Here is a 17,497-nt window from a genome sequence, read left to right as displayed (position 1 = left end):
AGCAAGGAGCCACAGGGATCATCCACTGCTGCAATCCAAAACGCAGGGAACTCTCAGAACTCTGGGCCTGGAAGCCAAAGCTCAGAATTAAACGCAGGATTTGAGCTGAGACCTTGGAAAAGGCTTGGAAAGTTAAGTGCTGAAAGCGAGAATGTGGATTTCTAATTTAAAGCAGACACAGTGTCTCAGAAGGTTTACAGTTTAAGATACAGAATAATAAAGTAGTTACAAAGGTAAACAAGGAGTTTGGAAGTTTGTGTGTCATAACATAATTAGCTAAGAAAGCTCACACTGTAGCATGGGTCTTTAAGACAAAATATTTAAGGATTGGCTCAAAACCAGAAGTATCCTCATTAGCAGTGTTTTATTAGTCAATAACTCCTTAAAAAGTCTTGTAACTAAGGGTCTTGAGACCTTCTGAACCCTGCTGTAACAATGTAAACCAAACTCACCCTTCCTGTCTATGTAAAAAATAAGAACAATAAATAACATGATCTAAAACCTCAGAAGTCCTGTCCCTAACTTATTCAAAACTCCTTCACAAATCCCCATCCAGTCCAGCTCCTGCCCAGGACACCCCAGCAATCCCCCCTGTTCCTGAGAGCTTTGTCCAAAGGCTCCTGGAGCTCTGGCAGCCTCACTCCACATCCCTGAGCTTCCCCAGGGATGCAGAATGGCTCAAGCCACTCAAAGCTTTCACCAGCAAGAAAAGGAGAATTACCAGAGCTCAGTCTCCTTGTCCAGACCCATCCCTGCCTCAGGGTATGGGACAGCCAAAGCCAGGCCTTGGCAGAAGTGTCACCAAGACTCTGAGAGCTCAGCCAAGCACAGACCACTGAAAAAGGTTTTTAATTTCAATACCAAATGATACAGAAATTCCCTGAGTGCCACATCCACAGGGCTTTGAAATCCCTCCAGGGATGGGCACTTCAAGCCCCCCTGGGCAGTGCCAAGGCCTGAGCCCCCTTTCCATGCAGAAATTCCTCCTGGTGCCCACCCTGAGCTGCCCTGGCCCAGCCTGAGGCCATTGCCCCTTGGAACAGGGCAGATCCATCCCTGCTCTGTCCCACGCTGGCAAACAGCCGAGTGCTGCCCTTTGTTCAGCTGGGCCTGGCAGTGACAAGTGTGGCTCTGCTTCCCTGGACAGCCCCAAAATCCCAGAGTCCCTGAGGCTGGAAAAGCTCTCCCAGCCCATCCAGTGCCAGCCGTGCCCCATCCCCACCTTGTCACCCAGTGCCACATCCAGGTGACACCTGCAGGGATGGGCACTCCAAACCTCCCTGGGCAGTGCCAAGGCCTGAGCACCCTTTCCATGCAGAAATTCCTCCTGATGTGCACCCTGAGCCTGCCCTGGCCCAGCCTGAGGCCATTGCCCCTTGGCCTGTCCCTGTCCCCTGGCTGTCCCCTCCTGTCAGGGAGTTGTGCAGAGCCACAAGGTCCCCCCTGAGGCTCCTTTTCTCCAGGCTGAGCCCCTTTCCAGCTCCCTCAGCCCCTCCTGGGGCTCCATTCCCTCCCCACCTCCAGCCCCTCCAGGTCTCTCCTGGCAGGAGGGGCCCAGAGCTGCCCCAGGTCCAACCTTCCCTTCCCAAAGCTGCCTACAAGAATTCCAGCAGAGCTTCACCAGAGCGGCAGGAACACTCCAAACCATCCCCTCAAACTGCTCTGACACTAATTGGATGCCACCATCCTGCCTTTCAAACCCAATCAGAGAACACCACTGATCATTCCTCATGCTTCCCAAAAAGCTGCTTATATTTAGACTTTTTAAAAGGCAGCAGCTGCGATCTCAAACTTCCCTCCCAAATTTACAAGGTCACTTTCTACCAAGCAAGATTAAACAGAATTTATGAAATGCATTATTACATAAGAAGTTTGCCTGGGAGCCCTGCCCTGAACTCCTTTTAGCCAACACCCAGCACACAGAACTTCTTGGGCTGAGAGCTGGATGTGACCCAGCCCAGAAACTCCCAGATCTGGGCTGGGCATGGAAGGACATCCCTGGAGGTGTCCCAGTGTGGGAACCCAGGACATCCCTGGAGGTGTCCCAGTGGGGGAACCCAGGACATCCCTGGAGGTGTCCCAGTGGGGGAACCCAGGACATCCCTCTGGGTGCCCTGGATGGCCAGAGCCGCTGGCAGGGGGCTCTGGGACCCTGGCAGCAGCCAAGGACACACGTGGGATTTGGATCTGAGCCCGTGGAGCAAATCACCAACTCTGTATGAAGAATTACAAGCCGCACACACAAGTTTAGGTGTTGTAGTAGAAGCAGTCATGAAGTGAAAGGAAGGATTTTTGAGTGCTGTACAGGGGGGTTTAAGCCTTGTACACAGGGGTCCGAGTTTTGTCCATGGGGGTCAGGGGTTCTAAGATGGAGGGATTTGGGTGTGCCCTGTCCTCTTTCTTTCTCCTTCCCAGCCTCCATGTCTTTGGTGATGTTGGCACTCACAGACTGGTTTGGAGTAGAGAGTCACCATTCAATATAGATGATGGGCATTGGGGGAAATATAAACATGTGACACGGAATGTGTGATATAAAAGATGGTATATAGATAATATAGATGATGGGCATTGGGGAAAAATATAAACATGGAACACGTAATGTGTGATATAAAAGATGGTATATAGATAATATAGATAATGTAGATAATATAGATAATATAGATAATAGGCATTGGGGGAAAATATAAACATGGAACACGTAATGTGTGATATCAAAGATGGTATATAGATAATATAGATAATATAGATAATATAGATAATAGGCATTGGGGAAAAGCATAAACATGGAACACGTAATGTGTGATATAAAGGATGGCACCAGCCCCCTGGGAGGGCAGTGTGCCTTTGTCTGACCTGCTGAACGGGCCACAGCAGCTCAGGAGAAGAATCTTTTAGATAACCAACAATAAACAACCTTGAGAACAGACAACAGAAGGCTGCTGAGTCTTTCTTTGAAAGCACGGGTTGGAGCACAGACTTTTCCATCTTTCGGGGTCACCCCAATATGGGGCACGAGACCCCACATCCCAGCAAGGCCTGGATGTGGCACTCAGTGCTCCGGGCTGGTGGCAAGGTGGCCATTGGGCACAGCTGGGATTTGATGATCCTGGAGGGTTTTTCTGACCTGAAGAATTCTGGGATTTGAAGGCCTGCAGTGACTTGAGGCCAAAGCTGTGGATTAACCCCAGGATGGCAGCCTGGGACCTCCCAACCACCTCAGGTCAGTGCTCCTTTGTTCTCCAGCCAGCCCCAGCACTGCTGCATGCCTCCCATTGGGTTACACTGAGGAATCAATGCAGGAACTGTCCCACAAACGTGACTGGAAATATAAACCTGCTCGGAGATTGATTGCCAAGATACAAAACTGCCCCACGTCCACCCAGCCCTGTATTTTTTTTCAGCATTTCAGGGAGCTGTTTGCTGTCCTGTTGTGTCCCCAGCAACACAACCAAACAAATGAACACCACACATGGAAATGAAATGTTTTATGTGGTGACAGTTACCTGTGGGCTGTGCCCAGATGAAGCAGAGTGTTTGAGAGCCACTTTTTGTGTGTTAAGATAAAGTAAATTATTAACCCAGCCAAGGAAATTAACTCCTCTCTGCGCTGTGAGGGATTTAGCCAACTCCAGTCTCTGGGGATAAAATAAATCTCTAATCCCATGTTATACTCAGCTCCCATTCCAATATAATACCAGTTCAGCCTTCCGAGCAGAAAGGTTGTTATAAATAGCAATGTATTTCCCTGGAAACACCCCCAGAGGAGTTCAACAGACTGGCACAAGGAGACTCCTGCGTGGCTGTGCTGCCTGGCCAGTCAGGCTGTTGACAATAAACAGCAGAAACACAAAGGCTTCCCAGAAAACAGATACGGGGAGGTTTCCAGGAAAATTCACTTCAGGAAAGAGCTGAAGAGGGCAGCGGGTAGAAAACCTGACTGGCTGAAGAACAGACATCTCGTCATCACAGGGGGATAATGAAAGAGCCCATGAATTAAAGATGAGCATGAAATTACTCCCTCATTAAGTTCGGGTAAGATATTTATCACCTTCAGCAGGACAAGCTGGAATTCAGGGGAAAACCTGGGAGAACACGGCCAGGCTGAGGAAAACCTTATCAACTCCAGATATCCCAAGAGATGGGAATGTTTGCTACCCTTCAGCACAGCTCACAACAGATCCTCACAGGGCTCACCTCACTTCTGCATTCCCTTCCCATTCCCAGTCCTCACCTGCTGCTCAGAGCAGCCTGGGGGTGTTGGTGGGTGAGAGCTGGACACGAGAGCCCCAAACCTCCCAGTCCTGGGCTGATCCCACAGTGTGACACCAGGAAAGGGGGGATCCTGTCCCTGTGCCCCTGTGCCCAGGTGAGAGCTCACTGCAGAGGTGCCCCAGCCCTGGGCATTCCAACAGCACAAGGACCTGGAGCTGCTGGAGAGAGCCCAGAGGAGGCCCTGGAGCCAGGCTGGCAGAGCTGGGGGTGCTCCCCTGGAGAGGAGAAGGATCCAGGCAGAGCTCAGAGCCCCTGGCAGGGCCTGAAGGGGCTCCAGGAGAGCTGCAGAGGGACTGGGGACAAGGCCTGCAGGGACAGGAGCCAGGGAATAGCTGCCAGTGCCAGAGGGCAGGGCTGGATGGGATCTTGGGAATGAGGAATTGTTCCCTGGCAGGGTGGGCAGGCCCTGGCACAGCTGGGGCTGCCCCTGGATCCCTGGCAGTGCCCTGGCAGGTTGAACAAGGCTTGGAGCAGCCTGGGACAGTGGCAGTGTCCCTGCCATGGCAGGGGTGGCACTGGCTGGGCTCTGAGGTCCCTTCCCACCCAAATCAGTCTGGGACTCAGTGATCCCATGGGCCCAGGTGTGACAAACCTGAACTCAGCTTTAGAAAGGACAGAAGCATTGATGGAATTTCTGAGCTCCTGGCCAGGGGTACCAAGGCTTTAGGGAGCACCAGCAGTTCATCCCATGGTCAGTGCAAACCCTGCCCTCACACAAATACTGAGTCTGCTCTGCCAGCCATGGCACACACGGCCCAGGAGCAGCTCCAGGGACACTCAAGTCAGGCCCCTCCACCCCACAGGCACAGGGAATGCTGCCCACAACCCCCCCTGTACCTGTGCAGGCCCAAACCTTGAATGTCCTGGTGGATACACAACTACTGGCCCAAGGGATCTGTGCTTCCAGCTCTCTCAGATGTTAACAGAGCCAGGAGATGCAGAACAGCTTGAAGTCCACAATCATTTCCATATCACTTCACACCTCCCCAAACCCCTGCCAAGATCCCCCCTCTGCCCCTAAATCACAAAGTGGCTGTTCTGGACAAGTGACAGAGCCACGGCCACCGGCTGGAGAGGGAGGGAGAAAAACGTTATTTTCCAGTCCACTGCAGGGGTACAAATGATGAGCTGGCCCTTTTCACACAGCCCGAATTTTGTTTGCATTCCTTCCAAACAAAGCCCCCATTGAGCACGGGGAGGACGCTGGGCGGGAGGAAGCAGAATGTAGGGCAGGAGGAGGGCACGGCTGCGAGCTGGAGCTTGACAGGCATCCCGCAGGGCCATCCCACCCCGCAGGGCCATCCCACCCCACCCTGCAGAGCCACCCCACCCTGCAGGGACACCCCACCCTGCAGGGACATCCCATCCCGCAGGGACATCCCATCCCGCAGGGACATCCCACCCTGCAGGGACATCCCACCCTGCAGGGCCATCCCACCCCGCAGGGACATCCCATCCCACAGGGACATCTCACCCTATGGGGACATCCCACACTGCAGGGCCATCCCACCCTGCAGGACCATCCCACCCTGCAGGGACATCCCACCCTGCAGGACCATCCCACCCTGCAGGACCATCCCACCCTGCAGGACCATCCCATCCTGCAGGGCCATCCCACCCTGCAAGGACATCCCACCCTGCAAGGACATCCCACCCTGCAGGGCCATCCCACCCTGTAGGAACATCCCACCCTGCAGGACCATCCCATCCTGCAGGGCCATCCCACCCTGCAAGGACATCCCACCCTGCAAGGACATCCCACCCCACCCTGCAGGGCCATCCCACAGGGACACCCCACCCTGCAGGGCCATCCCACCCTGTAGGGACATCCCATCCCACAGGGACATCTCACCCTATAGGGACATCCCACCCCGCAGGGCCATCCCACCTTGCAGGGCCATCCCACCCTGCAGAGCCATCCCATCCCACAGGGACATCCCACCCTGCAAGGACATCCCACCCTGCAGAGCCATCCCATCCCACAGGGACATCCCACCCTGCAGGGACACTGCAGGGCCATCCCATCCCACAGGGACATGCCACCCTGCAGGGCCATCCCACCCTGAAGGGACATCCCATCCCACAGGGACATGCCACCCTGCAGGGACATCCCACTTCATTCGGTAGGGACATCCCACCCTGTAAGGACATCCCACATTGCAGGGACATCCCATTACACCCTGTAGGGACATCCCACCTCATCCTACAGGCACATCCCATCCCAGCCCGCAGGGACATCCTATTCTGCAGGGACATTCCATCCCAGAAGGACTTCTACCCTGTAGGGACATCCCACCCCGCAGGGACATCCCACATTGGAGGGACATCCCACTCCATCCTGCAGGGACATTCCATTACACCCTGCAGGCACATCCCACCCCGCAGGACATCCCATCCCACCCTGCAGGGACGTCCCACCCTCTAGGGACATCCCACCCTGCAGGGACGTCCCACCCCATGCAGCTGGGCACATCCCACCGCACACAGGCCCAGAGCAGTGCAGGACCAGCTGCATTTTGCCTGTAACTCGTTAGTAATTGCTGTGCACACATCAATAATTGCTGCTGCAGCAGCACCACCCCTGGTGTGCTCAGCTCGGGAGGAACAGCAAACGTGCAAAATTCATCCTCAGGTTCATCAAGGAGCTGGGAAGGGAACGGAGCCCCAGGAGAGGCTGAGGGAGCTGGAAAGGGGCTCAGCCTGGAGAAAAGGAGCCTCAGGGGGGACCTTGTGGCTCTGCACAACTCCCTGACAGGAGGGGACAGCCAGGGGACAGGGACAGGACAAGGGGCAATGGCCTCAGGCTGGGCCAGGGCAGGCTCAGGGTGGGCACCAGGAGGAATTTCTGCATGGAAAGGGTGCTCAGGCCTTGGCAGGGGCTGCCCAGGGAGGTTTGGAGTGCCCATCCCTGGAGGGATTTCAAAGCCCTGTGGATGTGGCCCATGGGGACATGGGGCAGTGCTGGGGATGCTCTGAGAGCCCTTTTCCAGCCTCACTGACTCTATAATTTAAATCTTGTGCGTTCCAGCTGCCCAGCTTAGTGCCACAGGCTCTGACAACAGCCAGGATGTGACTCAAAGAACAGCCCTCAATAGCTGAGTTGCCCTGGCAGGACCCAGAGCACACGTCCATCTCCTGAGGAGCAGCAGGGGAGGTCTGGATGGCCTTGCCCAGCTCCGCTCCTCCCAGTGCTGGCTCACCCTGAGGGAGGTGAAGTCCCCAGCCAGAGCCACAGCACCTTCTCCAAGAGCCTCAGCTACTATAAAATCATGGAATGGTTTGGGTTGGGACTTTAAAGCCCATCCAGTGCCACCCCCTGCCACAGGCAGGGACACCTGCCACTGTCCCAGGGTGCTCCAAGCCCCATCCAACCTGGCCTTTGAGGGATGAGGATGGAGATTACTGTTGGATTATCTAGTCTGCAAATCTGTCAGTTACACACGAAGTCACTGTACCACCAAAACAGAGTTCAGCTTTTGTCTGGGTTTTATGTTTTAATAAGGTGAGGAGGAGTCAGGGTTTTCCTGCCAGCTGTGTATTTCTGTGTAATCCATGTGTTCCTCCACAGGTATCCAGCAGTGCAGCGTGCCAGGCCTGGGGTTTGCTATTGCCCCCTCCAAAATAAACTCTCCTGTCTGAGCTTGTGCCTCCCAAACCTCTCACCCCAAGTAGAATCATTGTCCCAGCAAAGTCCCAATGCTGGGGACAACACCTGGAAAAACTAACAGAGACCTTGTCCTGTGCTGAAGGGTGAAGGAGGCAGAAAACAGCTCCTAGAAAACCTCTGGAAAGCAGTGCTGGCACTAAAGATGTAGGTTTGGGATGGTGCTCATCCACACTGTGCGGCTCTGAATCCCTCACAGGAGAAATGTTTTGAAAGACTTAAGCAGTAACTGAGATCATTAAGAGCTTAATTAAAAGCAGAACTCTCAGCTCCTGCCTGATGCGCTTGTGCCGGGCTTTCCTTGGAAAGAGAAAGTGGATTTGCTGCTGAAGCTTTCTTACGAAATAATTAATAATTATCTTAACTGATAACCGAGGGTAACGGCTGCTGCTCTGGGTAAATGACACTCTGAAGCATTAAAGGCTCTTTGCAAGAGCTGCGTTGTCTTCAAAGAGTTCAGAGTTCTGCACTTATTTGGAAAGTTTGGTACCGGGAGGGCTTGCAGGACACCAGGAGGAAATTCATCCTGCAGAGGGTGGTCAGCCTTGGAAGGGGCTGGAATCCCCATCCCTGGATGTGGCACTGAGTGCCCTGGGCTGGGGACAAGGTGGGCACAGCTGGCACTCCACGGTGTTGGGGATCTTCTCCAAACCCAGGGACTCTGGGGCTCAGCACTACGGTTAATCCATCTCTCTCAAGACTTGGGTGACCTCAGCACGAAACTGCTGAGTTTAGAAAGACAAGACAAAGCTTTCCACCCCCAAGTTAATTTGGCAATTTTAAAAGCTCCCAAGGTTAATTATTGCTGCTGTTGTCAGTTCTCTTTTATTGCATTTTTTGTGATTTAAATAAAGGCGTTTTGGGGCTGTTTCTTGGGCCCTGTGTAAGCTCTGAGCACACCTGGGGGATCCCAGCTCCACACTGACTCCAGGTATGGCACAGCCTGTGCTCCTGGGATTGCTGTGAGTCCTGAGGTCTCGTCACACTTTGAGGATGGGAGAGTTGTTAATTCAGTGAAACAGCAGCACTTTCCTTCTGCCTGCCACTTTCTCCACCCAAGGCAGGAATTCTCAAAAAGTGAGGCAGCAAGGACAAGGTTTACATTTTCCTGTGGCTATTAAAGCACTTATTTGAGTCGGACAGGTTTAGGGAGGCGCTCCAGGCCAGGCTGGACAGGGCTTGAAGCACCCTGAGATAGTGGCAGGTGTCCCTGCACGGCACGGAGCTGAGCTTTAAGGTCCTTTCCCACCCAAACCTGACCCATTCTATGATGACACTGCTCAGCTTCCATTCCTGCAGCCCCTCCCAGCTCCTTGGGGCGTCTCCTTTGCCTCGTCCATGGGAGGTAAGAAAGGAACAGGCCTCCATCAACCAGGGCCACCTGTAGGACTCACAGCTCTCTGGGAAGGGCATTCAGGAAAGAGAATCTGAAGCTATTCCCAGCCTCATCCTTTGACAAAGGCTTGAGGGAAAGCCTGAGTTTTATCAGGGAGCCAAACTCAGCTGATGTGGGAGGGAGTGGGAAGCTTTAGGCTGGCTGGGACGAGCCTCAGCACTCGTGGCAATTCCTCCTGCAATCAGGCTTTGCCACCTTTGGCAGCCAGCACAGCACACAACTGCAGAGGGGAGGAAGTGCCAAAATGGGGCTCCAAAGGGTGATGGAACAGCCACTGTCCTCTCCCAATCCCAAAACTTCTCTAACAGGAGCATCTCTGACCATCAGAGCTTCGGGAGCTCTTCTTTCTCAGGATAAGGTTTCAATAAAACAGCAGGAGGGGTCACTAGGCAGTCCCAAAGCTCACTCCCTGACAATGAAATCATCAGAGAGATGGCAACGAGGAAACCTGAAATCTTGGGACCACCTGATTTCTTTTAAACAGTACCAGGAACTTCCAGATTAAGGGACTGACACTTTAGGCCATGGCTACCCTTCCTAACAAAACATTTATTCATCAGGAGTGAGGGACCACACTGCATTTGAATTCCTCCTTGTGTTCAGCCCTGATCATGTGTAGCACAGCCAGGTACATGGGAAGGGCAGTGGGAAGAGGGAAAGGCAGCTGGATCAGCAACAAAAAGCCAGGGATGGAAGCAAAACGAGAAGCCTGTGGATGCTCTGGGTCTGACACAGGGTGCTCCTGGTTTGAACCCAGCAGGCAGCACCAATTCTGCCTTTGCAGGAGGATGCCCCAACTCCCCGGCCCTGCACACACCCTGCTCAGAGCTCAAACACACTTAATCCCCTGAGTAAACAGCAGAGTAACTCAGTAAACCCAGCAGCTGCTCCTCCTCCTCCAGGGCAGAGCCCCTGCACACACAGCTCACCTGCTGCTTGTGTGTGCACAGAATCCCAGCACACACAGCCCTGGGGAGCAGCCACTCCTGCATGGATCCTTCCTACAATTACACATGGCCAGGAATTCTTCAAGGAAATAGAAAAAAATAGCATTCATTGAATCCCACAATGGTTGGGGTGGAAGGGACATTAAAGCTCATCTTGTCCCTCTGCGTGCCACGGGCAGGGACACCTTCCACTGTCCCAGGAGGAAAAGTTTGTGTTCTATTCCCAGGCATCAAAATCCCTGTCCAAGCTGGCCTTGGACACTGCCAGGCTCCAGGGGAAACCTGTGCTAGGGCCTTCCCACGGGGAATACTGGGATTCCTTCCCAATACCCCCGTGCTTTGCCCATGGGAAGGCACTCCCTGTGTCCTGGCACTGTCTGCCTGTCCAACCCAGCCACGGAGGGCAGAGAGCCCAGAGGAATCTCCAAGGCCACAACACCTGGATCAGAGAAGCCAAGTGCTCTGCTGGCCTGAGACAAGCCCCCACAAAGAGCTGCGAGGCAGGTTAGAAATAATGCAGGGCCTCACCACACACACACGGCTGCACTTCCCAGGCCTCCTTAGCCCAGGCTACTCCCACACCACTCAGAGCCAGGATAAAAGCTCTCCAAAGCACTCCAGCTCCTGGAACAAACTGCCAGGGGAGTTCCCTCGCAGCCTCCCAAGCTGCAGTGACTCAGGACTCCGAGGCAGGATGAGGAGTTCCTGCCTGACTTGTTCAGACACACAGCCCGTGCCTGGAGGGGGAGAAGAGCAAAGGGGCCCCAGGAAATGAACAGAGGGAGGGAGGACTCCCAGAGACAGACCCTGGGCTCCCACAGCTGTGGGGAGAGGCAGGAGCAGCCCTGGGAACAATCCAGAGAGTATCAGTCATCACAGTGACACTGGAATGGCCTCCTGGCTGTCTTTGCTCTCCTCTTCTGCACCTGCAGTTCCATCATTTCTGACACCCCCACGACCAGGAGTGTAACAATATCAAAAAACACAAAAAAGCAAAAAACCACAAAAAACCAGTTCAAAACACTTAAAAAACACACAAAAACCACCAAAAAATACACTAAAACATAAAAAAACACTCCGAAACACACAAAAAAATCAAAAACATCAAAAAACACCAAAAAAATTTAAAAAAACATCAAAAAACACACAAAAAATACCAAAAGATATATAAAATCAGAAAAAAGCAAAAAAACACAGAAAACCAGTCCAAAACACACAAGAACTCAAGGTACGAGTAAACCGTGGATGGATGTGTTAGCAAAGCAGACATTCAGTGAATTTTCAGTGAATTTTCAGTGAATTCAGGCGTTTCACCTTCTCTGCAGGAAGTTTTTGCCAGCGCAGAGAGTGCAGAGCCGCAGCAGGAACTCACTCGTCCTGCTCTGCAAGGTTTCAAGTCGTGACAGCTCAGCACTGACAGAGCACCTGAAGCTGCATCTGAATAAAGTCAGCACATACCTCACATGAGTAAAGTAACTCACACCTCAGCTGAAACCTTGGGAAATGTGCACTGAGCTCATTTACAGAGCAGGATCATGGAAAAGATCACCAAGGCCAAGCATTCCAGTGGGCTAAGAAAGCTCCACAAGTGGGCAGGAGAAACTCCTCCCTGAAGGTGCAGGTCCTGTCAGGGAGCCTGGTTTGGATCAAGCTGGGCTTGGCAGGACCTTGGGAACAGGGTCCAATTGAAGTGATTTAATTGCTTTAATCCCACCAGCCACAACGTGATCAGTGGTAACAGTTTTTCCCATACATCCAATCCTGGTGCCAACTCTCCCATCCTCAGTCCATCACCCAAAGGCCTCTCCATCCCCAAAAACTCTCTGACCATCCACTCGCCAAACCAACCCTCTGCTTTTCCCCCTGAACAGTCACCTGGGCAAACATTCCCTGCTTTATCCCAAGGTCAGCAGCCTCCATCCACCCACACCATGGATCACCCACAAAACTGCTTTTCTGGGTAACGTTCACAGCAGCAGCAGAGGATCCAGCTGCTGGGGATCCACAGCACCTGCAGCTCCCTGAAAATTGGTATTTTGTAAAGCAACAGGAATTATAACTAGATCTCACTCTGTAAAGGTAAGTTAAAGACCCTTATCCAGTGACATTTGCTAGCATGAGCATGTGTATCTTAAGAAAAATATTTAATTCCAGCATCTATTTTTAGGAATGCAGTAGATTCCCAAAATCCAAACAAAGCACTTCAGCTTTTAACACGAAATTTGCTAAATTAGAGATTCTTAAACCTTGTATTTCTTCTCCAAGAGGCTGCTCAGATCCTCAGGACCTGCAGGTTCTTGAAAATTGGCATTTTGTAGAGCAGGTATCAAGAACAGGAATTATAACTAGATCTCACTCTATAATAAGTTAAAGACCCTTATCCAGTGACATTTGCTAGCATGAGCACGTGTATCTTAGAAAAACTTTCTTTAATTCCAATATCTATTTCTAGGAATGCAGTAGATTCCCAAAATCCAAACAAAGCACTTCAGCTTTGAACACGAAATTTGCTAAATTAGAGATTCTTAAACCCAAGTGTATTTCCTCTCCAAGAGGCTGCTCAAGCTCTGCCAGCCCCTCTCAGTGACCCCCTGGCTCTGTCCTGAACCCCCATTTCCCAGTACTTTACAAAACTGCCCTTCCAGGCCGAGTTTCCCAAACCCCACAGCAACCCAGAGGAATCCCAAAGCTGGTGATGTAAGGCAGGACACGGGACAGGGGCGGCAGCAGCAGCGGAGCCAGATCGTCTCCTCCCAATTAATCTACTCTTAACGAAGCAGATGACAGTCCTGTGAGACAGCAGCTCCTGGGCTGACCTACATTCCCCTCCTGGATGCATCCGTGTGCCTCAGTCGCTGTCACACATCCCTGGCAGGGTACAGGGATCTGATTTATGCAAACCGGCCCTGACCAGCCCATCAGGGACTCTGAATATGCATTTTGGTGACAAATCCAGGACTCTGGCTTCTCTCCCCCCAAATGCCAGGTTTAATCCCCCCCAGACAATAGGAGGCTGCTGTTATCCAGCCTGATCTGGTGTCTGGGAATGGCCACTTCTGGGAATTCATCTCCACTGCTGGAAGAATGTGGGGATCTTCCCAAACCCATCTCACATTGCCCTAAGAGCACCAACCAATTCAGAGATAAACAAGATTCTCAACTCCAGGAGTGACAAATCCAGGACTCTGGCTTCTCTCCCCCCAAATGCCAGGTTTAATCCCCCCCAGCCAATAGGAGGCTGTTGTTATCCAGCCTGATCTGAGGTCTGGGAATGGCCACTTCTGGGAATTCATCTCCACTGCTGGAAGAATTTGGGGATCTTCCCAAACCTTTACAGCACCAACAGGATCCACAACTCCAGGAGTGACAAATCCAGGACTCTGGCTTCTATCCCCCCAAATCCCAGGTTTTATCCCCCCCAGACAACAGGAAGCTGCTGTTATCCAGCTTGATCTGATGTCTGGGAATGGCCACTTCTGGGAATTCATCATCTCCACTGCTGGAAGAATGTGGGGATCTTCCAAACCCATCTCACATCCAATTCAGAGATGAACAGGATTCTCAACTCCAGGAGTGAAGGAGACCTTCCTAGCTGGAAATTCCTTTCAGAAATGCTCCTGTTGCCATCAGAGCAGCAAAGGAGCTGTGGGCAGGTGAGATCTCTGCCATCGGTCCTTTCAGGGATGCACAGCAAATGTAGGGCACCAAAACTGTCTCACTGCAAGTCCCAACTGAAACCTTCTCCATGACTGGTTTTGAGATTTGAATTAAAAATCAGAAATTCACACCTGAGGTAAGTCACTGCAAAAGGCAGCACTGCTTCCAAGAATTGTTTTAAGTCACTGCAAAAGGCAGCACTGCTTCCAAGAATTGTTCTAAGTCACTGCAAAAGGCAGCACTGCTTCCAAGAATTCTTTAAGAGCACTTGGCAGCAGTGTTAAAAAATATTAAAAATATGAAGTGACCAAGGAGAGGTGGTGGGAGCTGTGTGGGGAACACATAGCACCCTCCATGGCACTGGGGACCTTCCACCTCTCCACTGCTCATCACCTAAATTAAAGCATTAATCACTTCCAGGAACAATCCTTGACACCTTTTTTGTTCCACCTTATTCCCTGCAACAGGGAGAAGTCCATTACCTTGCAATTACACTCGGATACTTGCAGATGTAAATCCTTTCATCAGCTGAACATGACTTTTTTTCTTCTTAAAAATACAGATTCTATCCACACATCTAGGTCTGGGAAGCCACAGGGCTGTGGTAAATCCTTTTATCAGCTGAACATGACTTTTTTTCTTCTTAAAAATACAGATTCTATCCACACACTCAGGTCTGGGAAGCCACAGGGCTGCGAGGAAGCGGAGTATCAACATCAGGGATTCCCCAGAGCTGCTGCTCCTCAGCAGCACTGTTCGTGTTTGACAGATGGATCACGCTGAGAAGAGCTGTTCAAACCCACACCTGGGGTTAAAATCCAAATAATCAGGAGGTGGGGAAGGCCCTGGTACCACACAGCAGACAGGGACCTGCCTGGGAGGGATTTCCAAACGTCTTTCCTCATTTGTGATGACACACGAGGTCTTCCCAAGAGCTCCACAGCAACCTCAAGCTCCAGGTCCCTCGCTCCATCTGCTGCAGATATTTAACACTGACCTGGACACAAACTGCCAGTCGTGAATTTTGTACCAATCTTTGCAGATAAATTGCAACTTTTCTGTAAAGTGAAGGTGACAGCTCCTCCAAGGGAGCTTGCAACCATCAGGTAGAGGTGGCTGCCTGGGGGCTGGAGAGAAAGGGGACTCAAGGGACCCAAGTTAAATCCCCAAGAGCTCAAATTAACCTTGAGAGGCACCACATCCTCCTCCAGCTTCACAGGAAGGGACAAGAGCACACGGAGCTAAACCTGAGAAACTCACCACAGACTCATCTGGGTTGGAAAATCACTCTAGGATCAAGTCCAACTGTGCCCAATGCCACTTTGTCACCAGCCCAGGGCACTGAGTGCCACGTCCAGGCTTTCCCTGGACACCTCCAGACTCCAAACCTCCCTGGGCAGCCCCTGCCAACGCTGATTTGGGGGATTAACAAACCCAGCCTTGGGGATTTCAGCTGGGGTGGAGGAGTTAAATCCCCAAGAGCTCAAACCAACCTTGAGAGGCACCACATCCTCCTCCAGGTTCACAGGAAGGGACAACAGCACACCTGAGAAACTCACCACAGATTCATCTGGGTTGGAAAATCTCTCTAGGATCAAGTTCCAACTGTGCCCAATGCCACTTTGTCACCAGCCCAGGGCACTGAGTGCCACGTCCAGGCTTTCCCTGGACACCTCCAGACTCCAAACCTCCCTGGGCAGCCCCTGCCAACGCTGATTTGGGGGATTAACAAAGCCAGCCTTGGGGATTTCAGCTGGGGTGGAGGAGTTAAATCCCCAAGAGCTCAAACCAACCTGTTTCTACCTTGAGGCACCACATCCTCCTCCAGCTTCACAGGAAGGGACAACAGCACACCTGAGAAACTCACCACAGACTCATCTGGGTTGGGAAATCACTCCAGGATCAAGTCCAACTGTGCCCAATGCCACCTTGTCACCAGCCCAGGGCACTGAGTGCCACATCCAGGCTTTCCCTGGACACCTCCATGCTCCAAACCTCCCTGGGCAGCCCCTGCCATGCTGATTTGGGGGATTAACAAACCCAGCCTTGGGGATTTCAGCTGGGGTGAAAGCAGCACCAAGGGACAACGTGGCTCTCCCGCTCTGGCAAAGACACCAGGGCACCTGGGAGGGCTCCAGCTGCTGTGGCTGCGCCAGGAACACGCCAGGGAATGCTCAGCAGTGCCCACAGCCATGTCCCACAGCAGCCACCGATGGCCAGGGCAGTCCCCTGGGCCCCAGCCAGTGGGCCAAGGCTTCGTGGCACAGTTTGATCTGGTGGCTTGGTTCCAGAGCCAGCACTCTCTGTATCAGCACGTGGGCAAAGTTCAGGAGATAACCAGGGAGAGAAGCATTCCCATAAAATGGAGCATTCCCATAAGGTGGAGCATTTCCATAAAATGGAGCATTCCCATAGGATGGAGCATTTCCATAGGATGGAGAATTTCCATAGGATGGAGCATTTCCCATAAGATGGAACACTTCCCATAAAATGGAGCATTTCCCATAAAATGGAGCATTCCCATAAAATGGAGCATTTCCCATAAAATGGAGCATTTCCCATAAGATGGAGCATTTCCATAGGATGGAGCATTTCCATAGGATGGAGCATTTCCATAGGATGGAGCATTTCCCATAAGATGGAACACTTCCCATAAAATGGAGCATTTCCCATAAGATGGAGCATTCCCCATAAGATGGAGCATTCCCCATAAGATGGAGCATTCCCCATAAGATGGAGCATTCCCCATAAGATGGAGCATTTCCATAGGATGGAGCATTTCCCATAAGATGGAGCATTTCCATAAGATGGAGCTCATAAAATGGAGCATTTCCCATAAGATGGAGCATTCCCATAAAATGGAGCATTTCCCATAAAATGGAGCATTCCCATAAAATGGAGCATTTCCCATAAGATGGAGCATTTCCCATAAGATGGAGCATTTCCCATAAGATGGAACACTTCCCATAAAATAGAGCATTTCCATAGGATGGAGCATTTCCATAGGATGGAGCATTTCCCATAGGATGGAGCATTTCCCATAGGATGGAGCACTTCCCATAGGATGGAGCACTTCCCATAGGATGGAGCACTTCCCATATAACATCTCCAGAGAGGGACACTCCACATCCTCCCAGGGCAGCTTCTGCAGGGCTTAGTCCCCCTCCATGTTGTTCCCCATGGAGTTCTTCCCCATGGAGCTCTTGCCCGTGGAGGAGGAGCTCCTTGCGTTGCAGTTTGTGACCCCTGCACCTCGTCCTGTCGCTGGCACCAGCGAGCAGAGCCTGGCACCGTGCTCTGGAAACACCTGTGTGCACCAGCAGCGTGGGGCAGCGACTGCTCGCACACAGGGACTGAGCAAAGTCCCATTTCTGAAGCCAAAATACGGAACCTCCTCATCCTCTCCTCCCCAGCTCACACACATCAGTGCAACTTTTGTCCAGGGAGGTCTGACTTACCCACACTCCCCCCCAGGGAAGGAGTTTCAGAAGTCACATGAAAGCAGAGCTCAAATCTTTGTGTAAAAACAATCTCTGTGCAGAAAGAAGGCTCCAGGTTCCT

At 52.0% G+C, this 17,497-nt stretch overlaps 1 protein-coding gene across 1 annotated transcript in view; it reads right to left on the bottom strand.

Moving 5' to 3' along the window:
* Nucleotides 1–17,497, bottom strand: part of RAB10 (RAB10, member RAS oncogene family) — a 68,987-nt gene that overhangs the window by 21,748 nt on the left and 29,742 nt on the right. The gene's annotated exons all lie outside the window — the stretch shown is intronic.

This window comes from Motacilla alba, chromosome 3 (genome assembly GCF_015832195.1).
Source record: "Motacilla alba alba isolate MOTALB_02 chromosome 3, Motacilla_alba_V1.0_pri, whole genome shotgun sequence".
Taxonomy (NCBI): domain Eukaryota; kingdom Metazoa; phylum Chordata; class Aves; order Passeriformes; family Motacillidae; genus Motacilla; species Motacilla alba.
The sequence above is the reverse complement of the archived record's forward strand: the minus strand, read 5'-3'. Positions and strand labels throughout refer to the sequence as shown.